We start from the raw sequence: 26,830 nt of genomic DNA, 5'->3' as shown, positions 1-26,830 counted from the left end.
TACTAATTCTGAAACCTGGGGTTTTTCAAGTGCAACCTATGGTTTCCCTGCAACTGTTTCATGAGCTACAGGCTTCTTAGTGGAGTAAGAAAGGCATATTAAGAAGATGCTTGAATTTTGTCAAGCCATTAAGGAATCTTTTGTGGGCTTCCAAATGACTGTTTTTTTTAATAGGACATCCAAATACATTCAAAGAGCTAAGGTGACTTACTAACTGTAATTAATAGAAGAGTCCAAGGGTTGTATACCTTAAGAGAATGCTGTTCTGATATATGAGTTAAGATATCTAGATTGAAGACTAGATATTAAAATTCACAGTACTAACAATAATAAGAAAACTGGCTTTTGTATACATTCTTATTCTCAAAGCTAATGTTTGGATAAAGACTTTTTATCTTGATCAGAGGTGCTAGAAATAAAATATTTGTGCGTCCAACTTCCCAGTTTCAAATTCTAGCTGTTGAATGTACAGTTTTTATTTATTAAAGCAATATCTGAAAACATTTTCAAAATAAATGCAAAACTTAATTCATTAATTTATTATTAGGAAAATTAGGGAATTCCCTGGTGGTCCAGAGGTTAGGACTCTGCGCTTCCACTGCAGGAGGCATGGGTTCGATCCCTGATTGGGGAACTAAGATCCCACGAGGCGCATGGCACAGCCAAAAAGAAAAAAAATAAAAAGGCAAATTAGCCCTCATTTGCTCTTTAGTGGGCCATTAACTAGTTATCTGAGTTGGCCTACCTCTCCATGCTGGTTATCACAAGGGCTGCCCGAGAAGAAATGTGCCCAGTTGCTCCAAAATATTTGATGACTGAATGAAGAATGATGAATAAAAGTATAAGATTGACCTCTGCAACAATTAGTAAACAATGCAAGACAGTGTGCAATTAAACCCTAAATTGCAGGTTGAGGCAGGATTACAAGTGAGCCTGGTACAATGCCATCTACTCCCCATTCAAGTTGAGCTGGCTGGGACTGACTTCTGTCGTCCAACGCTGTCAGCTCAGGTGTTCCTACTGGCCATGTGTTCTTTGACTTTAAGGAATCATTCTTCAGATTCCCTTGAGGCTGCCTACAGACAAAGGTACCCTAGGGGGAGGATGACATAAAAAAGCAAGATTGTGGGATCAATCTGGTTTTGGATCCAGTCTTAAGCTGTATGAGTTTGGATACTCTGAATCCCACTTTCTTTATCTGTGAAAATTCAAAATAATATATATGAAGTATCTCTCTCAGTATATGACTCTTAGTGGGTCATCTGGTACAACTATACCAGTTGTTTACAGCTAGCACTTATTCTGACTGGTCAGTTCCAATGTCTTGACCATTATTTTACATATATATTTAATATAACCCTTGGTGGGTACTCTATAAATGGTAGTTATATTAGTAAAAGTTTGAGTCAGAGGTAAAGCTAGGACAGAGAAATTGGAAAATAGAGTAATCCAAGGCCATTTCCATGACCCATGCTGCATGCTTGATTTTGCACACTCCTTAAGTCTCAGACAAATGGAATCTGTCTATTGACACTGAGTTCTAAGAGACTCCATTTTTCCATGATATAAGATCCTCTGATGCAAGCACAGGCCCCATTTAGTCCCGAATGAAACCCCTACATTCGTCAACTCCCTCCATCCTTTCTCCCCCTGCCCTCCTCGTGTGTTAGGCTGAGAAACGTGGATCCTGGAGCTGCCCAGACTCCATGGGTCTGATATTGTGAGGCTGACGGCAGTGGAGGGCAGGAGGCGAGAGACTCCAGATAAAAGCAAAAACTCCAGGAGAACTTGACCTCAGAGCTTTGATATCGAACTCAGTGGGTAACAGCCTCCGTTAAATTTGTTCAGTCAGCCACTTAAGAGGGAAGGAGTTTCTCACACATCCTGGAAGGGTATTTAGCGATGAGATGCTTCCACGGAGGGGAATCAATGCTCGGGGACTGAGCAGAGCAGAATCAAATGCCAAAGCTGCCATGGCAAGCTTAGAGACAGGCAGTGTGCTGGCTTGTTTTGCTCTCAATATATTATTTTCTTTCTCTTTCATGAGTTACCAGGGATTTACTAGGACTTTTGGTCACAGCAACAGAAAACCAGCTGTGCCCCACCTTAACTCCCCCCACCCCACTTCTTTGGGTTTCGGGGAGTAGCCCTCAGGGCAGAAGCCATGAGGAAGAAAGGGGAGTTGAGAGGAAGACAGAGATACTGGGCTGGTGATGTTGTATGAGCCTCCCCACTACCTCTCCAACTCAGATTCAGAACCCAGATTCATCTTCTTTGCCTTCTATTGGTTGGATTCATCAACTAGGAAATGGAATCATTTGAGGCTTGGTGGGCCCAATTTGAGAAGCACCTTACCTACGAACCTCTGCCTGGGATAAGGAAGGACTAAGAAAATGAATCATACAGCCCACTGATTCTCTTATTCCTTAAAAAAAAAAAAAATCCATAAGCCTTGTCCTTATTTATCAAGGAGAGGTGAAGACAGGATCAGTCATGTCACTACCTTACTTAAAGTTTATGAGCGGCTCCCAGCTCCCTTGGTATAAGGGGACAAGGGCTCCCTGCTCTGGTCCAGCCCACCTCTCCAGCCTGGCTTGCCCGTGGCCCACCTACCTGTATCTTGCGCTCCGGCATCTCCTTGCCCTTCCTCAAAGCACCACACTTTCTCATGCTTCCAAGCCTGCCCAATTCCGTGTTCCCTGACTTAAGCCTTTTCTCCTCTTTTGTATTCACCTAACTCCTACTTACTCTTTAAGATTTTCCTCTAACATTACCTCCTCTAGGAAAACTTGCCTGAACCTCCCCTCCCCAATTCCACTTGTCCTCCATGGACCCCTCTTCTTACCTTTATTACAGCATCTATCATGAGCATTGTAGTGGTAACTGTGGGTCCATCTGACTTCTCTTGACTGGAATATCTTCAAGCACAAAGGCGATCCCTGCTTCATCTTTGTACCCCCAGTGCTTAGCCTGATACCTGGCCCAAAACGAGTGCCCCATATATAAATACTTGAACGAAGAATTAATAAAATCAAGTATCTCTGTCATAGCAGTTGAAGCCTAATGGATCTATATAGTCTGGAATGTTGAAAGGATACCAATAACTGGTACTGCACCTGAGGCGAAATCATAGTTATCAAAAACCAGGCTCTTGCCTAAAGCACGTAAAGACTGATTTGTCTTAAATATAAAGTTGGATGGCTATTATTTAGTATTTTGCATTTAGATGCTAACGGTACGTTTGAAATGATAGCACATGATTGGCATATATTTTTTTTACTTTTTGAGTTAATTATAGATTCACATGGGTTGTAAGAAATAATACAGAGATTTCCCCCTAACTGGAACACAATATCTAGCCTAACTGTAGTACAATACCTTAAAGATATCTTAACAATATCTTAATAACTGACTTTGATATATCAATCATTGACTTTATTCAGATTTTGTCATTTTTACTTGCATACTCATTTGTGAGTAGTTGTATGTTTTAAAAATGATTTGTAGGTTATTGTGTGTGTGCAGCCCAGCCCCTAAAAGTCTGGCCACAATCAGTAAGAGTCAGGACCATGCCCCTCTGGTCCCAAAAAGAAGGGGCTTGAGTCTTTTCCAAAAGTCTGTGGCAACGGGAATTCATTCTTGACCTGGTCTCTGCTTTGCACCCTCTTTGACCCTTCGTTGAATGTCTTGTTCTTCCTCTGACAGGTCAAGAAGGGACCTAGTTTCTGGAGGATGCATGATGAGTTGGAACAATTCCATCCACGTTTTCTGCCATTGGTCAACACACCCAGGGGTAGGCTATATTATTTGCAGAGTTCAGTGCAAAATGAAAATGCAGGGAGGGTCCCAGTCAGGAGTCAGGGAGTCAATCTCCCTTTTTCATACCCACAGCAGAAAGGTGACCCCCAAGGAGTTGTAATCTCTACACCAAGACACACTAGGGGATGGGCTAGAGGCCCAGGTCCAGGTTTCTGCTGAAAGTCTGTGGACCTGCCAGCCTAGGGTGGGGACAGCCACTGCTTTGCCCTTCTCTGAGATACAGGGTGGGTACATGCTGTACCCCAACCCTCCCCATATTTATGCTCAGGCCCCCACCTGGGGCAGAAGGCAACTGAGGAGCAGGTATGGGGAGGGGAAGGCTGGGGGAAACTAGGTCACGAGGGTTCAAAGGAATGCACAGCTGAGAACTTATCCCAGGGAGGAAGAGGGAGGCAGGACCACATGTGAGCTGAGACTCCAAGCCTCCGGTGTATGCTTCATTGTCCAGTCTAACTTCATTTACAAAAGACAAATTCAAAGACAGACTTTCAAGATGGCGGCCACAGAGATCAAAACCAAGCAAGAGGCCCTTCTGAGTACAAGGCTCTGTGTAAGCACCCTGACCACCTTCCCATGAAGTTGCCTGAACACACCAAACTCAAACTTTCCTGAAACTGTAACTTTCTAGTCTCCCTTGGGACGGAATCATCTCCTTTATTCTACAGTGGGGTCTAAGAATGATGGCATGGAGCAGTGAAACTTTCTTATTTGATTCCTCCTCAGTGAATATGAGTAATATTAGCAAAACCCCACTTATTTAGCAGAAAAAAACCTGCTTCTTTCTCTCTTTTTTTTATATCTGTCTGATGTAAACCAAAAAAAAAAGTTAGTCTGAAATCAAACTGCCTTAGTGAGTAACACCATGATCTATCTAGCTGTCAGAAAAACTTGGGAATCATCTTTGGTGCCTCCTTTTTCTTCACTATTTTCATTCAGTAGTCACTAACTCCTGCAGTGCCACATCCAAAGTCTCCCCAGAATTCACTACCTGCATTCAGTCCCTTCTGCAAGGGCCCTAATCCAGACCTGCATCATTTCTCATATTGCAAAAGCCTCTTGATTAATCTCCCTACTTCCCATCTGCCTCCATCACTGGTCCATTTTCCACATTCCTGATGGAGACACCTTTAGAAATGGCAAATTTGAACATGCCATATCCGTCTCTCCTCCTGAAATTGTTCAGTGACCTCACCACTTTTAGGATGAAATCAAACTCCTTAGCAAAGCACACAAAACCTTTCACACAGTCCCTAGCAAGTATCTCCTCAATATGATCCTACCATTTCCCACTCCTGACCCTATTCCCTCCCTCACCATATAGAACTTCCTTAGATCATTCCAGATCATTCATTTCTCTAGGTCTTTGTGTATGTGGTGCCCTTGCTTGGAGTACCTTTACTGACTCCTGCACCAAACTCCTACTTGTCCTGCAAAGCTGAGCTCAATTGTTAACTCCTCTGGCCCTCCTTGCCCACCCCACCTCCCCAGCATGTGAGAGGTGCCTGTTAACCAAGTACCCATATCACTTGGTGTTTACCCTTATCATAGCACCTACTCACCATTTTAATAATTGTTTCAGGCTATCATGTTTCTCAACCACAGGGGATGCCATTCACACTGTGGTGTATTTTCAATTTTCCTTACTTGATGTGAAACTCTTGAAGCCGGGTCCTGGGCCTTAAAGATCATTGCACAACTTCTGGAATATGGTAGGTAGTGGGTAGTTGTTATCTGAAGAAAGGAAGGAAAAGAAAAAAAGGAGAAAGGAAGCACTGCAGCTGCCAGCCTGTAATATTTCTTTCTCTCTCAACCCTGGTCCCCAAAACCCTCCCCCCATCAGCTGTTTCATGTCTTAAGAGCCAATATAGATTGACAGCACAGCCAATCTGATTGTGCAGACCTGGGTTCCTTAGGTGATGGAAAATCATGATTTGACCAAATTTGAAGCAGTGGCTGCATACAGACACAGTTTGGCTCCTCAACTTGGGCCCTTCTGATGTGAAACACAGAGATGCTGAAACTTTTCTCCCTCAGGAATGACCAATCCATAAAGTTCTAAAACAGTTTGAAAAATAAATGGAAATGCCTAGATATATACAGCTAGAAAAAAAATTTCAGTTTTATGAACATAGAAAACAACTTAAAAATGCATAACATGCAGTTGTCAAAACTGATAGAACTATACTTCATAAAGAAAATTTTACTATGTATAAATTTTTAAAAAATGAACCAGGATGAAGGAAGAGCCCCAAATGGAATACAAACTATAACAACTGAACCTAACTATATTGCAAATGAATAACAGACCATAATGGAGTGGGGAAGAAAAGAACTAAGTTACTTTGGGAATCAGTATTTTGGCTGGATACTGTAAAGCTAACGGCAAAAAGAACTGTACACAAATACTGCATTCTAGTTAGTAAATTTATTTTTCATGGGGATACGGATTAGCAATTCTGGAACTACTTTGTTTATATACTAGGGTTGAACAAATACTTTAATACACTGTAGATAATGAAAGTCAGGCTTTTTACTGTCAGAGTAATAAGTTACAAATAAGGAAAAAGGGAAGGCTAGAATGAAATCTATGGTTTTGGATGAGAGTCAGAGGTATCAGTATGAACTCATGGTTTAAAAAATATATATATGTACTATAATATATGTATATACACACACATACACACACACACACATATATATATATAGTGAGAGACAGAGAGAGAGAGATACAGAAATAAATATAGATGTGAATACGTACCTAGTATGCGCCTAGTATTCATCCATAGATTTCCTAGCTCTATCTGCTGAGAGGGCCTAGAAGCAGTGACATCCCAGTAGCAGTGAGCACACCCACCACCTAAGTCTTGGTATTTACATCCCATTCTCCAATCTAAAGAATTAGGGATTCTTAGAAAAGTGTTTGATTCCAGGGCTGGGGTGGGATAAATACAAGTTGAGACAGGAGCATCTCATGCTGCTAGAGAAGCAAGGAAGTACCCGAAAAAGGCTGGGTAGTGTTGAAAGGGCAAAGCGGCCAACCTGCAGCCAAAGCTGGAAAAATTTCAGCAACAAAACAGTCATTGTATTGAATTATAACTCATAGAACAAAATAAATATCCATGAATCCATACTGATATAAATAAATAATTGAATGAATGAATGAATGAGGTAGAAGGGGCAGCTCTTCCTTACAGAAGAACTCCAAATAATAAATGTAGAAGCAGTTAGGGAAATAGAAAATCTTTATTAGAACACCACAGCAATAATTTTTCAGGCCAAGAACGAGTGATGGATGCTAAAATTAGTGAGCAAAAGTTTGAAGAGAAACAAGGTGTTTGCATAGTCTCAAAATATCACCCCCAGTATATTTATTAGTCACAAAGATGAAAAAACCTGCCTTTACTGTGAAGAAACCCAGGAGATACCACCAAGTGATTAATGTTAACATCACTAGTGGTAAGATATTTTGATGTTATGCATCCCCAGTATGATACACTGAGAAGGACATATCACTTCTGTGGTATTCTTGTCCCCAAATGGAAAACATCAGACAAATAAAAATTGAGGGACAGTCTATAAAATAACTGACCAATACTCCTCAAAAGTGTTAAGGTCAAGAAAAGACTAAGGAACTGTTAAGGATTAAGAAGACCAAGGATCCATGACAACTGAACGCAATGTGGGATCTTGGATTGACTCCTGGAGCAGAAAAAAGGACATTAATGGAAACACTGATGAAATCTATACAGTCCGTAGTTTAGTTAATAGTATTGTAATGATGTTAGTTGCTTAGTTTTGATTATTGAAGTTGGTTGTTAAGGATGGTAATAATAGAGAAATTGGGTGAAGGATCTAAGGGAACTCACTGTACTGTCTTTGCACTTTTCTGTAAAGTTACTTAAATACAAAGTTGAAAAACTGAGTGGGGATCATGCAGGTAAAAAGCAAGATGGAGACAAGAGAGAAAAGGGATAAAGGCATGTCTGAAGTTCTCTAAGAGTGAACAAAATGCACTGTAGGAATGGAAGCAAGTTCAGAGTGGCTCAACAGAGATGGGAGGTGGGAAATGTTTTTTTTTTTGAAACATAATGGAAAAATCAGTTTCTCACTTTAAGTCGCTGATTTAAAAACTGGAGGCCCATTCAAGCAGCCATGGACTAGTGCTGGCCTTCACAAATGTTAAGGCTTATTCTGGAGCTATGGACGGCACCTCCAGGACTTGCTCTGGATGCTTCAAAAGGGCAAGTGAGTGCTTGGCCAGGGCCCAGGTTGGGGCTCACCTGGAGAGCCTGGGGACTTGTATCTCTCAGACCCCACAGACACTTAAGTAGGGAAGTTAAATCTCAGAGTTACTTCAGTGAGCATGGAAACAACACAAGCGGGTTAGGGTTTTTGGTCCAAATTTTAAGAAGCATCTATTATCACAGCAAAGCTGTCCATGCCACTGGGCCTGTATGGGTCAAGTCACTGGGCCACATCTTCCTCTAAGCTGAGCTCAAGTGGGTCTTGCCACATTTGTCTCTAGGATGATGACCAACTCCCCTTTCTGCCTGCCATATAATTTCTTAGATGTGTCACAACATCTTACAGGTTTGGAAGCCATTCTATTAATACCTATAAGGTGATTTGGGATATCTCTTGTCTACTAGAGTTAACTTTATAGTTTCATTCTCAAAAGCAATCTTGTTTCCAATCTAGTTGACCATCAACTTAGACATAGTTTTCATGACCTCACTCACCTCTCTGTCAAAGATATCTGAAATGAACAAAATGTTGAGGCAACTAGCTGTGAAGCTGAGCTACAGGAGAGTGTTGAGGTGTGAGGGGGATAACTGACATATCTGCATTCCCACTGATTGCCAGGGTTCCTGCAGCAACTGTGAAATCATGGATCTTGGAATCAGAAGACCTGAGATTGGCTTCTGGAGCCACAATTTCCAGCTGTATGGATTTAAACAAATCAGTAAGACTTACACTTCGTTTTCTCATCTGTAAAATGGGGATAATGATAATACCTATCTCACAAGACTATTTTAAGAATCAATAGAGATATAACATGTGAAAGTACCTTTCAAAGGGTAAAGTACTTTACAAATGTTAATTTTAATTTCACTGTCCCAACACAGTGAAACATGTGGCATTTTTTAAATGTTAAAAAAAACCCATAGGCACAAATTTTTAGAAACCAGTAATTTCAGTAAACCCATCACTTTTGTTTTTAACCTAAAACATAATTTTCTGCACTTAGCTATGTAGTCAGATGTGAGACGCGGGATTCTTTTCTATGGCATCCTTAGCAGTGCGAGCCCAGTGTGGTTGCCAGGACCATAAAAACAGAAGGCTGTTGATCATTAGTCTGTGTAAAACACAGCACTTGGGCATCTCACTTGGAACTCGCTTTTTAACTTGTTTCAAGAGGTGGCGCTTAGAACTGAAAAGAGTATTGTATGCCTGAATGAGTGCACCAAAACACCAGGCCAGACTGGGGTGTGGGCACCCACTTATGTGTGCAACTGCCTTTTTACCTAATTAATCCTCTCCTTGCAAGCCTGAACACGGCCTGTGAACTTCACATTCCACTGGTAACTGGAACTCTGGGTCCTACAAAACCTGGAAGCTTTAATGGAACGTTATTTGTTCAGGGCCCTTGAAGCAATGATATCTAATGGAGCAGAAGCAAAGAGAAAATGCCCTGAGCTTTAGTAAGAACAGTTGATTTCCATCACAGATCAGGCCCTGTCACTCCCCTGCTTAGAAGCCCTGGAGGGCTCCCCTCCTGGACAGAGTCCAGACTCTTCTCAACCAACCCCAGCTTCATCTTTCCACACACTCAAGCCACTCCCACTGCCCCCACTTCCCACATCCCCAGGCCTGTGCTCTCCAAGTGTGGTTGGCAGACTACCTGTAAGAAAATAGACTGGTAGTGTTTGCTTAAAATGCAGATATCCTCGCTGGCCCTCAAGGCTACGGAATCCGAATTTCTGAGTGTAGAGACCTCAGGACTCTGCAGATCAAAACTAGCTCCTCTAGCCATTCTTACAAACACAAAAGGTTGGGGGACACCTATCTAGCCACACTCGTGCTAACTCTCTGTTCCTTGAACTCGGCATGCGTTTTATATCTCAGTCCCTCTGCCTTATTCTTCTTTTCCTCTCCACAAACTTACTAAGGAAAGCTTCCTTTATTGAGTACCTCTGTATGCCAAATGCAGCCTGTACATTAATGCTACAAGGCCTAGCTCATATTCATGGATTCTCTGACGCCTTTCCTGATCCCTCTCCAACAAAGAACAAAAGTAACTGAGCACTTACTAAGTATCAGGTTTCATGTGCAGAGAGGAAATAGAAATAAATTAGGCTTAGTTTCTGCCCTCAAGATGCTCACTCAGAGTGACAGAGATCTCGTATGTCTGTCCTCTAGTCTCTCAGTTGAGAGACCATAACCATAGCACTGGAAGAGACTGGAGTGTCAGCCAGCCCAGATGAGGAGGGGCTTTCTAGCAGCAAGATGCACAGGCACTTTCACACCTGGAGTTCATCGCGTGTCAAGCCAGCAGTCCTTTTCTTTTGAAAACCGCTTTCACTGAGGGAATGCCAAAGTGCTCTTCTAGTAGGTTTGATTTGGGTATAAGTTTTACAGAGGGTAAAACTGAGGCTCTGGTGTACTGAATCTCCTTCTGTAGTTCTTCAAGTAAGCTATGGCAGAACTGAGTATATAAGAACTTCTCCAAGTGTGTGCTGGCATGGGGCCCACACATCATCGGCCCTAACTTAATGTGCTCCAAGTAAGAGAGTGAATCAGTGAATGATCGATCTGCTTTATAATCTTCTAAAAAAATAAACCAGGCTTCCCTGGTGGCACAGTGGTTAAGAATCCGCCTGCCAGTGCAGGGGACACGGGTTCGAGCCCTGGTCTGGGAAGATCCCACATGCCGCGGTCAACTAAGCCCGTGCGCCACAACTACTGAGCCTGCACTCTAGAGCCCATGAGCCACAACTACTGAGCCCACATGCCACAACTACTGAAGCCTGCGCACCTAGAGCCTGTGCTCCGCAACAAGAGAAGCCACCACAATGAGAAGCCCACGCACCGCAATGAAGAGTAGCCCCCGCACAGCAACAAAGACCCAACGCAGCCAAAAGTAAATAAATAAATGAATAAATAAATAAATAAATAAATTTATAAAAAATAAATAAAAAAAATAATAAACCTCCTCTGACAGAACTAGCCTGGAGCTTGAGCCTCTCTGCTCCCATACTGAATGTCCCTCACATTCTGAGACTTAGGGCCTACCCCCTTTTTTTTGGTCCCTTGTTCTCTTTTCAGATTTTTAGCTTTAATTTGTCCAAACTATATTTTTCCCTTAATTTTGCAAATTAATTTCTTTTTCTTCCTAGGTTTTTTACTTGGTACTTTCAAAGTTTCTTTTCCTTCTCCCACCTTATTTCCCTCCTCTCCCCATCCCACTTCCCCCTCCCTCCCTCCCCTCTCCCCCCTCCCCCCTCCCCCCTCCCTCCCTGTGGCCCACATCCTGAGTCTGAATGCAGGCAGGATTAATCCAGCAGGGAACACGATGTCTTGAGAGCCGTGACAGACTCACTAAAGCGTGCAGCAGTGATAAAAGGCAGCTCTGATGGGCTCTGTCAGGAATCCCTGAGAAACACTGACGGGGAACCTTTGCTAAACCCCTCTCCTGGCTCCAGGTCCCCAGGGCCCACAACAGGATCATACCTAGAAAACCCAAGGGAGAAAAGTAGAGAAACTAGAAAGTCTCCTTCCCCTCCTGGCACCCTACACAAGAGACTTTTCCCCAACAGCCCAATTCTCTGGCTCTTTACCTGAAAAGCCCCCTGGGTTAAAATTGTGAGTGGCCACAAACTTTCAAATAGCCCTGGATTGTTGAAGGAATGCCATAGGGCATCTTAGGAAAGAAGCCTGGGTAACCTGCTTCTGGCTTGTAAAGAGAAGGATGAATGATAGGAAAAAAGATCCCTTTAAAGCATGTCTGATCCAATATCTAGGGGGTGTGCATATATGCACATGCATGTATGCATGAACATACAAACATACTAGTGCATTCTGCTTCTATTTCCCCTCCAAGTACATCCAATTAGAAAGGATTTGCCCAGCTCAGAGAGTTTGTGGGTATGTAGGACAAGAAACAGCACTTGATTTATTACCTAGTGAATTTGGTCTACTAAACAGCACAAACTTTTACCCAGGTTGACCTAATTAACCAAACAAATAATGATTGATACACTCCATGTAGATGAAATAGAAAGACTGAAATAATTCCCAGTATTTATTCATGTTTCCATTTTTGTTTTGTCCCCTTGGACTTAATCAATTCCCTAGACCCATTGCCTTCCTAAATACCTCCACGTTAGTCACTACTAGCTGTTTGGACAGTCATCACCTTCCTTGTTTCATAGGGCTGCAGCCTGGTTATTTAAACATTGTCCCACTGGTACTGTCTGTCTCTGGCTCTCCCTCTCTCCCCTTGATTCTTGGTCTCTCCAGCTCCACTATCCAGGTAGGCAGGGGCCCAGCCAGGCTAATGGCTGACTGTTGGGGTCTTCTGAGATAATAAAGGCTGTGTTTCTAAACAACCTCAGTTCAAATGCTCACCACGTCCTGAGAGCCTGAATTTTAGCCCTTTTCCATTATTATTTTAGCATAAATTAGATTTACCTGGTTGATACTAAGGTGATAAATTGCAGGGCTTTAAAGTTTCCCTAAGGAAAAACAAGGTAGTAAAAACATCCAATCATTCACCAAATAATATTCAAATACTATCATCTGCCAAGCTCTAAATGCAGTGGGCAGAGGTCTGCATGGCAATCTTAGAAGGTGGCTACTTCTTAAAAAAAGAGAAAAGCAAATTCAGTCATTTTGCTTGAACAAATAATCCCTGAATTCTTATTATGTGCCAGCCATTCTGCTTGGTCGTAGAGACATGAATGACACAGGTCTCTGCCCTCGGAAGCTCATACAGGCCTTTGGTGACAGATGCTCTGAGAGTGGCTCAGCCAGTGGGCTGGGAGACCTCAGAGTTGGGAGAGGCAAGGAGAGAGAGTAAACAAATCAATGACGTCTTCCAGAAGGAGGTAGCACATTAGCTGTGGTGTGAATGAAGGGGGGTGGGGGAAGAAGACTTCAAGCTGTAGAGATGGGAAGTAGGGACATTCTAGGAGGAAGAAGTAATCTGATAAATGACAGAGATAAAATTGCTCAGAGGACAGATTATTGAGAACTTTCAATGCTAGGCAAAGTTAGGTTTTCTTTTACAGTCAGTAGGGAGCATTACAGGTTTTTGAGCAGGAAACTGACATGATTTGAGTTATGGTTTATGGAAGAAGGTAGAGATTCAAGCTAGAGGACTAGTCAGTTAATTGTAATAACCTAGGTGAGATGTAGTGAGAGTCAGAACTGGATAGTGGGAGTGGGAATTGAAAGAACAGGTGAGATGGCCAACAGGCACATGAAAAGATGCTCCACACTGATGCAAATCAAAACTATCAATACAATGAGGTATCACCTCACACCAGTCAGAATGGCCATCATTAAAAAGTCCACGAATAATAAATGCTGGAGAGGGTGTGGAGAAAAAGGAACCCTCCTACCATGCTGGTGGGAATGCCACTATGGAAAACAGTTCCATATGGAACTGTGGAAGTTCCTTAAAAAACTAAAAATAGAGCTACCATATGATCCTGCAATCCCACTCCTGGGCATATATCTGGAGAAATCTCTAATTTGAAAAGATACATGCACCCCAATGTTCATAGCAGCACTATTTACAATAGCCAGGACATGGAAGCAACCTAAGTGTCCATCAACAGACGAATGGATGAAGACGATGTGGTGTATATATATATGTATATATATATATATTATATACACACAATGGAATATTACTCAGCTATAAAAAAGAATAAAATAATGCCATTTGCAGCAACATGGATGGACCTAGAGATTATCATCCTAGGTGAAGTAAGTCAGAGAAAGACAAATATCACATGATATCACTTATATATGGAATCTAAAAAAATGATATAAATGAACTTATTTACGAAACAGCAATAGACTCACAGAGATAGTAAACAAACTTATGGTTACCCAGGAGATAGTGGCGGGTGGAGGAGAGATAAATTAGGAGGTTGGGACTAACAGATACACGCTACTATATATAAAATAGATCAACAACAAGGACCTACTGTGTAGCACAGGGAACTGTATTCAGTATCTTGTAATAACCTATAGTGGAAAAGAATCTGAAAAATAATATATATATACACATATATATGTATAACTGAATCACTTTGCTGTACACCTGAAACTAACACAACATTGTAAATTAACTATACTTCAATTTAAAAAATGGTTAAATAAAAGAATAGGTGAGTATGAGAGATATTAATTTCTATTGATGTGTGCTGTAGGTAGTAGTAAAATCATAATTAAGGCTTTAGAAAGTAATAATATTAAGATAGAAATCTCGGGTTCAAGGTGGTTGATTAAGCGTACACCATTATGGTTTCACTCCCCAAAATATATCCAATAATACTAAAGGAATAATAAAAAAGTTATCAATTCTCTTTAACCAGGATGGAAAAGGGCACAAGAGGCTTCAACATATTGGTGGAAGACTAAAAATAGAAGAAAGAGCAGTGACTGATGGAGCGGTGCGGGGGAGACAGGGCTGACAATGTACATGCAGAGACGGCTGCAGCCAAGGAGGAAGCGGTCTACATATAGGGAGAAGAGGCAAGACTCGATAGACGTAACAGTCAGCTTTCAACACACCCCCACCAACTGCCTGCAAAAGTGCCAGGTAGTCAGGTCTGTAACTCCAAATGGGAGAAAGGAGGGGGTCTACTCTAAAGAAACAGACCAAACTCTTTGGGGAAAGCCAAGGGAACTATTGTGGAAGCTGGCACCTCTGGCGTTTAGGTGTCTCAAAGCAAATGTACTGTCAACTGTCCCATCACCCCTGGAGTAAATACTGCCTTTTGATCTGCTTCACTTGTGTACACAAAGCTCAAACTGTATCTGCCTGTTGCTTTATATTTAAATATAAATGAAAAACCAAAGATCTTATAACATGAAGGAGAAATATGAAGAGAAACTCATATGAAAAGACTGGAAGTAGGAGAAAATTCAGAGAATCAAAACAGAACTGTAAAAAGGACCTACAAGTCTTGTTTTATGAACGATTTCTCAAATCTCTCTGAGAATACAATAATTTGTAATAGCTTAAGCAAAACAAGAACAGGATGCTATTTAAAAGCACTTAAAACTATGGCTACCTGAAAAATAAAACAACAGTACATTTCTCTTCTCAGATGGAAAGTAAAATATAAAGAAATTTTCCTAGAAAATAAAATTTAAAAGACAAAAATGTATAAAGATAAAAGAGACAGAAAATATCACCTCAATTGTTCTTATATCTGATTAATAGAAATACCAAAATAAGAAACAGAGGAAATGAAGGAAATAAAATTATAAAATAAATAAGAGAATTTCACAGAACTGAAGGACATGAGTCCTCATATTTAAAGGTCCCACTGAGTACCCAGCATGGTGAATAAAAAAATGCTCACCTAGACACCTAGTTGTGAAATTTTAGAACATCAAGGTGAAACAGAAGATCCAAAAACTTCCAAGAAACAAAAACTGAACACAAAAAAACAGAGAATGAGACTAGGATCAGCATCAGATCTCGCAACAGAAATAACTGAATGCAGAGAACAGTGTCTTCATATTAGGAGAGAACTTACTTAAACTTATTCTATACCCTGTCCAACCATCTTATTTGAGGATATACAGAAAGAGAGAAAAGTGGGAGAGAAGAAGGGAGGAAAAGGGAGTGAGGGAGGGAGGGGAGGAAGCGAGAGGAGAAATATATGGTATCCAGAAAAAAACGGATCCAAGCTAGATCAGTGCAGTTCCAGTAGTTCCAGTACAACAGCTGTGCAGCAGACTAAAAAGCAGAGCAGGAGGGCAGAAGGGTCTAGAAGAAATATCTTCCAGAAAAACAAGTGGGTGGTATCAAAAGAAGGGGTTTTGGGACTTCCCTGGTGGCGCAGTGGTTAAGAATCCGCCTGCCAATGCAGGGGACACGTGTTCGAGCCCTGGTCCGGGAAGATCCCACATGCTGCGGAACAACTGAGCCCCTGAGCCAGAACTAATGAAGCCCACGTGCCTAGAGTCGGTATGCGCACTGCAAGGAAGAGTGGCCCCCGCTCTCCGCAACTAGAGAAAGTCCACGCACAGCAACGAAGACCCAACGCAGCCAAAAATAAATAAATGATTATTTAAAAAAAAAAAAAAAAAAAGAAGGGGTTTTGTTAAATGCAGCTGTAACAAAGGCAAATAAAAAAGAGAGGGAAATACCTCACAAAGGCAATTAGAAACTCCAGGAAGAATCAAACACTAAGAAAGTAAGGAAATATAATCATTGTGAGGCACTTGGCATTGCAGTGAATAATTATTACAGAGCCATAATGATGTTAACATAGTTTATTGATTCTGAACTTTTAGGGTCAATCTACAGATGAAAAATGGAAACTTAATTACAATTGAAGAACAGGATATAAATGTTACCAACCTTGACAACGTAAAAGTTACAAGAGGACGGAAGTTGGGATATGGAAAAATGGAAAAAGGATGCTAATATCCTAATTTTCAAAGTGGGAAGTCAAGAAATATAGCTTGCAGGTGACAGAACTATGCATAAAAGTGTAATTTAAATCTATAATGGAAATAAACAGAAAAACTGAAAATAGAAGAAATGTTGGGTTACATAGTGAACTAATTTCTCATCTGTCATAATAGCAAGGTTTCCCACCACCAACACTATAGAGTCTTCTGGGTCACATGGCACAAGAGGCAGGTCTGCTTACACTGTAGCCTGGACCTGCTACGGAGCCCTTTTCTGCTGTGTCTCACTCAGAGCAGGCAGCCTTTTTGTGTTCCCCAGTATATAGACTGAAACAGTGGAATGTGTTGCCTCAAGAATCCAGAGAGGCCTATCAGGCGGCCAGCATCCTCCTTTGTGCTGGGGGTGCTTAGTTTAAAAAAAAAAAAATTGTCTTTTACTTTGGGATCCCTAAAAACTTCCCGGAAGTGGTAGGTCCTTGAATCTTCATAGGATTTATCTTCCATCTTCTGGAGCATATGCATTTTAACAAGACCTCCAGTGAACTAATCACCTGTTGTTCTTCCTGCCTAATCAATGTGGTCATCCATGGAAGATGTGATATTCTTCCGGATGGCCTGGTTGTCTAGATCTCTTTGGGTTATATTATGACAAATGCAGGGGAGTTAACATAGCTTTAAGGCAAATTGTAAATAAATATTGCTGTTCATTTCACATGAATGCAGACTGTTTCTGGTTCTCTTTTCTCATTGGGATTGAAAAGAATGCATTCACTAGATTAATGGCCACATGCCATGCACTTGCAGCCACGTTAATCTGTTCTAAAACTGATACCAGGTCTGTCACAGCAGTTGCAGTCAGTGCTACTAGTTGGTTGTCCTTGCAGTCATCTACAGTCATTCTTCAGGATCCATCCAGTTTCTTCAGCGGTCAGACTGGTGAATTAAATGAAGATATGATGGGGGCTACCACTTCTGTGTCCTTTGGTCTTTAAAGTCGGCAGTAATCTCTGCCACACTCCCTCCCCAGGATATGAGATTGGTTTTGATTTCCTATCTTGGCCCAGCATTGGAGGATGTTGGGGGAGGTTTAAGAGGTTTCCATTTGGGCTTTCTCCACTACAGCAACTCTACTCAGCAGGCTAAGGACCCATGAGGTGGTTACTCCAACTGCAAGCATATCATTTCCAATTATATACTTGGACTCTGGGGAAATGACCCCTTGGTGTATCCACAGACTCAATAGGTCCACTGTGAGCCAGACTTTAGTCAGGACTCCATTATTACTTGGTTCCCATAGTCCCCTATTCTAATGGGGTGGGGGGCATGATGATGCTTTGGGTCTCTAGGTATCAATGTCTACTCACACCCTGTGTCCAATAGTCCTCAAAATATTTGATTATCCCCCGCATTGCAATGTATAGTCACTGGGGTAAATAGATCCCTTTGGGGAAAGATGAGGGGAATGATCACAGTATAACCTTGCTATGATGTCACATCTCATGACTCAGGGGGTTCCAGATATGAAAATAGGCTCAGGTCTGGGAACTGAGCAAGAGATCATGACTTTTTATTAGGGCGACTGCCCTCAGCCTCCTGCTCCTCCGTTCTGGACTTTTTTTTGTAGATGCTGAACAGCATCCTTGTTGGCTGCCCATCTGCTTTGTCTTGTTCGTTCTTTATCAAGCTCAGCACCTCCCCAGCCTACTTATACTAGGATTTAACCCTAGTTATTAGCCTATCATCCAGAAGAGGAGTTGGGGGCAGCTCTTGAGGGGGTGTGGCCTCTGGGGAAGGGACCTCTGCAGCATCTTCCAGCACAGGGGAAACGTTACCTCTGACTAACAAGGAGGGAGCCAACTCTGCAAACTCTGAAAGTTTAAGGAAGTGGTGCTTGTAAAATCAAAATCTTCAGGGGCATCTGTCCTATTGATCCCATGTTGATTCAGGGTCCTAGTATTTTCCAGCGAGGCCCCTGATTTTAGCATAACAGACCTGCCTTGCTGAGCACTCAAATATCTCTGGAGCGCTTCCACTTTAACTATGAGATTTGTTTTTTTCACATTCTACTCTTAGCTGCATCTTTGTCAGCTTCCAAAGAAGCCTTCTGGCTTGTACATTTAGCTCTTAGCTGCTTACTAATGGCCCTGTTTCTCATTAGCCCTCTGCAGGGAGTCAATACATCTTATCGGTAACCAGAGGCTCTACTCTCTTTGTAGACACTGTTTCCCACGTGGTTTTTCAAATTCTTGACTCACTGCACCTGCCGTGGCATCACCCTCCATGGAGACATTTTTATCCCCTGTGAAACCCTCAGGGATAGGACCGTTACTGTGTGACCATCTGTGCCACACACATCACTTACAATGGTGTCCTCTTGGCCCACTGGTGATTGAAGGGGTCAGCCTCAGAACTCTATTTATTGCCCCTATCCTCAGACCAGTCCTGGCACCACTGTGTTAGTTTAGGTCCTTGTTTTACAGATAATGGCACTGAGATTTAGGATTAACTCTTAGCTTAAGGATTTTGCTGAAGACCACACAGCACAGGATTTGAACGCAGGTCTGGGTCTGTGCTCTTTCCATAAGTAAATGGGGAAGAGGTAACTGATGGATGAAGGGCACCTGAGGGTGAGCCATCTTCTGATCCTTGGCCCATAAGCCAGCCTAAACAAGGCCTTGGCCCAACAGAGTTCCCAAAGAGCTGAGGGGGCCAGTGTTAGTCATTGTTTAGCCATATCATACATATTTAGCCTCTTAAATCTTTTCTGACAAATCATTTCTTTCTACTCCCTTAATCACCCTTGAATATCTTCTTATAATAAAAATACACAGAGGAAGATGTGGCTGAGAGCTGGGGCCTGTCTGGGGCGGGACTGGAGGTTGGATAAAGTCCGCAGCCTGTTTTCTGCTGAGGTGGACAGAGCACATACTACCAGCCCTGTGCAGACACCCCGCCCAGGGACCAGCCCTGAGGGCAGCTGGCGACTCTGTCTGTTTATCCTTACAGCCTGAAAAAGACTCTTTGCTGACAAGTGTAATCTTTCTTGATAAACATATTAATTTTCTGTCTCAGCTCAGTGGAGACGATCCCTGGATCTGTGATACAAGCTCTAATAATATTTTCTATTTCTATGGTGACTTCTTCTGGGTTGGTTTAGACAGTAGAGGAGAAAGTCAGAGGTGACCAGTGTCCACAAAACAGCAGTCTTTGGCCTGGAAATGAATGAGATCACAATGTGCTCTTCTGCTGCCATTGACGAGCAGGCGACAACTACCAAGGGAGGGTGAGGAGCAGATGAGCAGAGTCTCGGGGCCAGTAAGTGTCCTGGGCAAGTTGACAGGTGCTTGACCAAGACCACCCCTGTTCAGCTCAGCTTACTATTGACTGCTGGTGACTCCAGCGCCTCGGAGCCAGTGGTTCATGGTACATAATAGTATCCACCTCACAAGGAGTAAATAATAAAAAGCAGATTAAGTATTAGCTCGGTGTTTTGTCACCACCTAGAGGGGTGGGATAGGGAGGGGGGAGGGAGATGCAAGAGGGAGGAGATATGGGGATGTATGTATATGTATAGCTGATTCACTTTGTTATAAAGCAGAAACTAACACACCATTGTAAAGCAATTATACGCCAATAAAGATGTTTAAAAAAAAAGTACTTAGCAAGTGCCTGGCAAGTACTCAGTGCATGTTAGCTATTACTATTAAGAAACCTATTAAGTGTACTTATTTTATTCTCAGAGGATGGATTTATATTGACAGTACTTTTGAAATAGAAGTTTTGAATCCATATGCAGTTAGATCCATCAATCTTTTACTTTCCTTTTTGTTTCTCCTTCCCTATTATTTGATAAATATATACCTACATTTTCTTAAAGTTATTTTATGGTTTACCTTTTTTTTTAATGTTTACCTCCTTAATCCATCAGGAGTGTATATGGTATGAGGTAAGGAGATAATTTAATGTTTTTCCAAATAAACAATTTCCCCAAAGCCACATATTGATTTGAGATAATACTTTCCTCTTATACTGATTCTTCTGTGTATTTTGGGTTTACATATTACAAAGCAACTTCTATACTAACATTTCTCAATAATTTAAAGTTAATTGTTTCCCACATTAAGGATTTCTATTTAATAGTTTACATTTAAAATCCTGCTCAAATTATTACTAACTCTAGAATGGACTCCATATACTGCTGGTGAAAGAGTAATATAGACCAACTTTCTGGAGAGCAACTTGGTTTGAAAATGTTTATTTACCTAAGTTGTTCCACTCCTGGCAATTTTTCCTAATGAAAAATAAATTCAGACAAATATTTATGTATATATGTATATTTATGTATTTATGTATAAAGCTGTGCTCCCACTACTTGTAAAAGCATAAAGTTGGAAACAGTATTTTTGAAAGGTATGGTTATGCAAATTATATTACATTTATTGAACGGAATGTTGTAAGTCATTAGAACCATATTTTTGAAAAAAAGTAATAACATAGGAAATGCATTTTTATATTACATGAAAACACAGTATATAAAATTTTATATTTAATATTATCTCATTATGTTTTTTAAAAATTAGCTTTAGTCATAGTGGCCTCTGTTCAGTTCCTTGAACAAACTCTTTCCAGCCTCAGGGACTTTGCATATTCTGATTCTTCCCCCTGGTAAATTTTTTCACCTGTTCTTTATAAGGCTGTTTTTTTTCATTCTTTAGGTCTTTGCTTAAATGTATCATTTCAGAGAAGCTTTCCCTAACTACCTTATTAAAAGATCTAGCTCCCCTCCGTCATTAGTCTCCATGTTTAAGTATCTAATTATCCATTCCACGTGGATGAATTCTGCCTACCCATTTAGAAGGGTTGCTCCTAGACATCTAAGACCATATTTTTTCTATTTTCTTTCCAAAGCACCCATTCCTGTGATCTGAATGCATTGAATATACACTGAATATTGCCCAACCCATTTTTCCATTTCCTAATAATTTCAAGTCACCTGATACATCCTTTAAATAATCGATACACAAAAGCATCAAACTGGTCCCTTATTTTACACCACTCACAAAAATTACCTAGAAATGGATAAAAGACTTAAATGTAGGACCTGAAACCATAAAACTCCTGTAAGAAAACATATGGAAAAGCTCCTTGACATCGATCTTGGCAATTATTTTTTGGATATGACACCAAAATCACAAGCAACAAAAGCAAAAATAAACAAGTGGGACTACATCAAACTAAAATGCTTCCGCACAGGAAAGAAAACTATCAACAAAATGAAAAGGCAACCTACAGAATGGGAGAAAATATTTGCAAATCATATGTCTGATGAGGGGTTAAGATCCAAAATATATAAGGAACTCATACAACACAATGGCAAAAAAAACCCAAATAATCTTATTTAAAAATGGGCAAAGGACGTGAACAGACATTTTTCCAAAAAAGATATACAAATGGACAACAGATACATGAAAAGGTCCTCAACATCACTAATCGTCAGGAAAATGCAAATCAAAACTACGATGAGCTATCACCTCACCTGTCAGAATGGCCATCATCAAAAAGACAAGAGTTAACAAATGCTGGGGAGGGTGTGGAGAAAAGGGAACCCTCTTGCACTGCTGGTGGGAATGTAAATTGGTGCAACCACTATGGATAACAGTATGGAGGTTCCTCAAAAAATTAAAAATAGAACTACCATATGACCCAGCAATCCCACTCCTAGGTATATAACCAAAGGAAATGAAATTACTATCTCAAAGATATATCTGTACCCCCATGTTCATAGAAGCATTATTTACAATAGCCAAGACATGGAAATAACCCATGTCCGCTGACAGAAGAATGAATAAAGAAAATGTGATACATATATATACATATATAATATTCTGTTTTATATATATGACATATTATTCAGCCATAAAAAAGAAGGAAATCCTGCCATTTGAATGAAACTTGAAGCATTATGCTAAAATGAAATAAGTCAGAGAAAGACAAATACTGTATGATCTCACTTATATGTAGAATCTAAAACACTAAATTCATAGGAACAGAATAGTTTGGTGGTTGCTGGGTGGGGCGGGGAGCACTGTAACAACGGTCAAAGGGTACAAACTTCCAGTTAAAAGCAGAATAAGTTCTGGGGATCTAATATACATAGCATGGTGGCTATAGTTAATAATACTGTATTGTAGTATATTTGAAAGTTGCTAAGAAAGTAGATCTTAAAAGACCTTGCCACACACAAAAAGTGTACCTATGTGAGGTGACGAATGTGTTAACCAACCTGATTGTGGTAATCATTTCACATATATACGAATATCAAACCATCACATTGTACACCTTAAACTTAAAACACAGTTATACGTCAATTGCACCTCAATAAAGTTGGAAAAAAAAATAAGCATTTCAGTGTGGAGACACTGTTACCAAGACAACCTGTACAGAGGAATTAAGTTGCTGATGATCAAACTTAAGGTAGTTGTAACACACGAAACAGTGACGAAATTCTGGAGGGTGTATGTCAACAGCCATTGTCCTCTCCACCACCTGCATTCCTTTCGATTCATGTCGGAAAGAGGATGAGAGTCTGGTGAGAGTGAAGTCAGTCTGGGAGAGTCAGATGCAGTTTTTCTTCTAGGTAGATGGGGCCCTGGATAATTGGACCCAGGTGCCTGGGAGAGAGGCCACAAAGCTTTCAAGGTGTAATCAAGCCTACTCAATTTAAGATTATACACAGCATGTGTCCTTTGCTTGTCAGAGCTCTCTGGGCCTCAAATCTGACAGGAATGTCCAGTTCTTCCCTTCAGACTAAATTCCTTGCCTCCTCCTGCTGCTTCCCACAACCCAATTCCCATGGCTTTTATTCTTCCTGCTGCAGAAGGGGTACTGCTTCAATCCCTTTTGCCAAACCCAGAATCAATCAGATGTATCTCCAGCCCGTGAAACCCAGTATCAAGGATTCCTGGGTGGAGCTCCAAATGGGCAAAGAGATGGAGTCCGGGCCCTCTGCACAGATGGAGTTTGCCCACAGCAGCCCTGTGCAACGCAAGATCATGGCGATAACTACCTTGGCAAACTTCGCAGTGGCTGCCAAGCTCCCAGCACGATGTCTGGCCTATTGGAGTTCAAAAAACCACACGAGGGACTCATCACAGCCGACACCTGACATTCACAGGTTAAGAACTTGCAGTTTTGACAATTCTGCCCAAACTTTAGGATCCATGAAATGCCAGTCTTGCATTTTCCTGAAGCTCCGATTTGAATTTCCTCTTTGGGAGGCTAATCCGTGGGGACTAGTGATTCAGCGGAGTCGACTGCTCAGCGTCCAGAGTTCAAAGCAACTTGGTATATTTTCTTATATCACAAGGGCAGGGATATAAACTCTCCTTAGAGGACAGAAGGGACTCCTAACATTTTCACTTACACCCTGCTGTAATTTCTGGGGGAAATTATATGCTATAGAGGTATGTACAAAAGTGGAGCTCCACAAGGAGATCCTCTGGATTTTCATGGGTCTGTTATGGTCCTTATTTTCTAACTCTTCCTCTAGGTTTTAAAACAGAGCAAGACAAACTCCATGTCCTCTTGCAGACAAGATTCATTTAGTGTTTTCAGGCTGTCAGAGGGTCAGGAAAGGAGCTTAGAAGAGAGTCCCCTTTATAGACCTTAGCTACAGAGGTGGGCAAACCTGCGATATGCCCCCAAACTGTGTCCACAGGGTCACTTTCCCTCCACCAAAGGGAAGAAAGCTCCTGTTGCAGGCTGCCCAGGGGTCAGCTGTTGGCAGTCCAGGGCAGGCCTCCAGGGACCCTGCCCCCCACGCCCACGTGGAGGTGGTTAACACAGGGCCTCCTCCCCTGTGGAGAATTAATTGGAAATGTTACACTCCAAGAGGAAAAACAAGAGTAATGGAAAAGGCATCTGTGTGTGACCAAAGGCTTAACTGAGAACAGGCTGTCTCCACTCCCAGGCTGGGAAACCGGGGAGGAGAAGCAGCCCAGGAGAGAGCAAGCGTGCTGTGCATCTGGGGATGGAGTGACGTGGTCTGTGTGTGTAAACTGAAGGCATCTGAGGGGGCTGGGAGGTTCGGGGGAGGCGGGGGGAGAGAGGGAAAGTGGGTGTGAAGAATGAGGAATGAAGCACAGCTGTGGTGGGTGGCTTCTACTTTCTTCTGGGGTTGGGGCGGGGTGATGGAGGCAGGATACACTAAGGTTTTATCTGGTGGCTTCTTAGGAAACTGGGGCTTTTGATTAATAACGTAAGTAATTTGATAAATGTATACTCAGTACTGCTTTAGTTGTCTCTCCTCCTCTCTTCTGAACTCATTCCTATCCAGATAAGCCCACCCCTTCCCAGGCTCCCAAACCCAGCTTCTCTTGGCTGCCCTTCTACCAGCCCCATTACACTGACCTTATTTTAATAGAGAACCATTTTTCTCAAACCAAACTTATGGGGACTGTAAGTCCAAATATTGGAAAGAGTCTCTTGGCTTGCTATGTCTCTGGGCCCAGTCTATTGTTTTCAAATATATTAATTCATTCCATAAACTTTTACTGAGCCCATTCTGGGCCAGAAGTGATGCCAGGCACTGGAAATAAAGACACAGTCACTTTCCTCTAGCCTAGTGAGAGACAAATAAGTGAGCAATTGGGATACAAGGTGAGAGAGTCGTGAAATCCCAGAAGAAGGGCCCCTGATTCAGTGTTAAGAGAGAGGAAAACTTCTTGGAGATGACATTTGAACTCTTTCTTTCTTTCTTTATTTTTGGCTGTGTTGGGTCTTCGTTTCTGTGCGAGGGCTTTCTCCAGTTGCGGCAAGCGGGGGCCACTCTTCATCACGGTGCACGGGCCTTTCACTGTCGCGGCCTCTCTCGTTGCGGAGCACAGGCTCCAGACGCGCAGGCTCAGTAGTTGTGGCTCACGGGCCTAGCTGCTCCGCGGCATGTGGGATCTTCCCAGACCAGGGCTCGAACCCGTGTCCCCTGCATTGGCAGGCAGATTCTCAACCACTGCGCCACCAGGGAAGCCCTTGAACTGACTCTTGAATGGTGAGTGGGAGTGTCAGGCACTAAAGAGGAAAAGGGGAACTTGGAGAAGACGACTTGGTTCCTATTCCAGGACTGCTTTTTTCCAAATTGGGGGAGCCCAAGTTTGGTCATTTATGTACTGTCTCTAGTAACAGACACTTTTTTTTTTTATTTAAATTTTTGAATTTTTTTAATGCACAAAAAGAACTACCCCCCAGGGGGTTATGAAGATTATAAAACAACATAAACTACAAAGTGCTATATGTAGCCCCGCCTTCTGGTTTCTCAGTCCCAGCAGCCTTCATCCATATCTTCTCTTCAGCACCCTCCTGCGTGACCACACTGCAGACCTCTCAGTACTCAGCTGCTCGACTTCTAAGATCTCAAACCATGAAAGTCCTTGAGCCTCTCACCTTCCCACCTCTCTCCCACCCGTGCCAATGCTGGGCTGCCTCTGTATCCCCTCTGTGAACTTCAGTCCCTTGATATTCCCCAGCTCAGTTCATCTGATCCATGACCTTATTTGCCTTTTTCCCCCTGTGAGAGGCCATGGTCAGCAAATAAGTGGCCTCTCTGGCCTCATCCACACCCTTACCTCTAGGCTTCCACTTACGTATCTCCAACCCTTGCTCAACTGCACTGTCTTCTTCAGATTCCTGCTCCTGTCGTTTGTGCAACCTACACAAAGCCCAGACTGCTTGGTTCCATTACACTGGATGCTTTCCAATTGCCAAGGAGACCTTGCTACTTCTCAGTTATCTTTTTAATTTGTTCCCATTGAAATAAGTCAATGTATGCAAAGGACCTAGCACTTAGCCTGAAACGTAGTAAAAGCCCAACATGTTCACTTCCCTCTCCTCTTCCCCTGACTCCTTAACACATAAGGGTGCCTAATCCAAGCCTTTTTTATTCCTCTCACATCTCTGATTGCCTCAGGCCTAAGTTTTTGCCATCTTGCACAATCTTGTTCTACTTCCAAATTCTCAGCTTACACATAATGATTGAGAGAACATGGCCTCAGACAACTAGCCTGGTCTAGTCATGTCTCTAAGCCTCAGTTTCCTCTTCTGTAAAATGGAAATTATAATAGATATTATAAAAAGTACCCATGCCATAGGTCTGTTCAGATGATTAAATGAGATAATATGTGGAGTGCTTAGTACAGGATCTTTTGCACAGTGTACTCTATAAATGTTAGTTGCTGTGATGGCAATGATAATTTTTTATGCCTTTTAAAGTTTTTTTATCTTCTCTGTTTCAGAGAAATAGAGTTGCCAAGAACAAACTTGTGCATCAGATTCTATCCTCTCCCATTCCTTAGAA

General features: G+C 41.9%; 1 protein-coding gene across 12 annotated transcripts in view; it reads right to left on the bottom strand.

Annotated features, from left to right (window-relative positions):
- The window catches only part of BOC (BOC cell adhesion associated, oncogene regulated), a 266,285-nt gene that overhangs the window by 82,613 nt on the left and 156,842 nt on the right, over positions 1 to 26,830 (bottom strand). For 9 of the 12 annotated variants that reach the window (XM_061194176.1, XM_061194172.1, XM_061194186.1 and 6 more), the window contains one exon: positions 5,464 to 5,550. The exons of 2 other annotated variants lie outside the window; for them this stretch is intronic. The gene's annotated coding sequence lies outside the window, so the exon portion shown is untranslated. Of the gene's footprint in view, positions 1 to 5,378; positions 5,433 to 5,463; positions 5,551 to 26,830 lie in introns of those variants that run through there. One more of the 12 variants, XM_061194180.1, reaches the window with a different exon arrangement.

The sequence above is a fragment of the Eubalaena glacialis genome, chromosome 6, assembly GCF_028564815.1.
Source record: "Eubalaena glacialis isolate mEubGla1 chromosome 6, mEubGla1.1.hap2.+ XY, whole genome shotgun sequence".
Taxonomy (NCBI): domain Eukaryota; kingdom Metazoa; phylum Chordata; class Mammalia; order Artiodactyla; family Balaenidae; genus Eubalaena; species Eubalaena glacialis.
The sequence above is the reverse complement of the archived record's forward strand: the minus strand, read 5'-3'. Positions and strand labels throughout refer to the sequence as shown.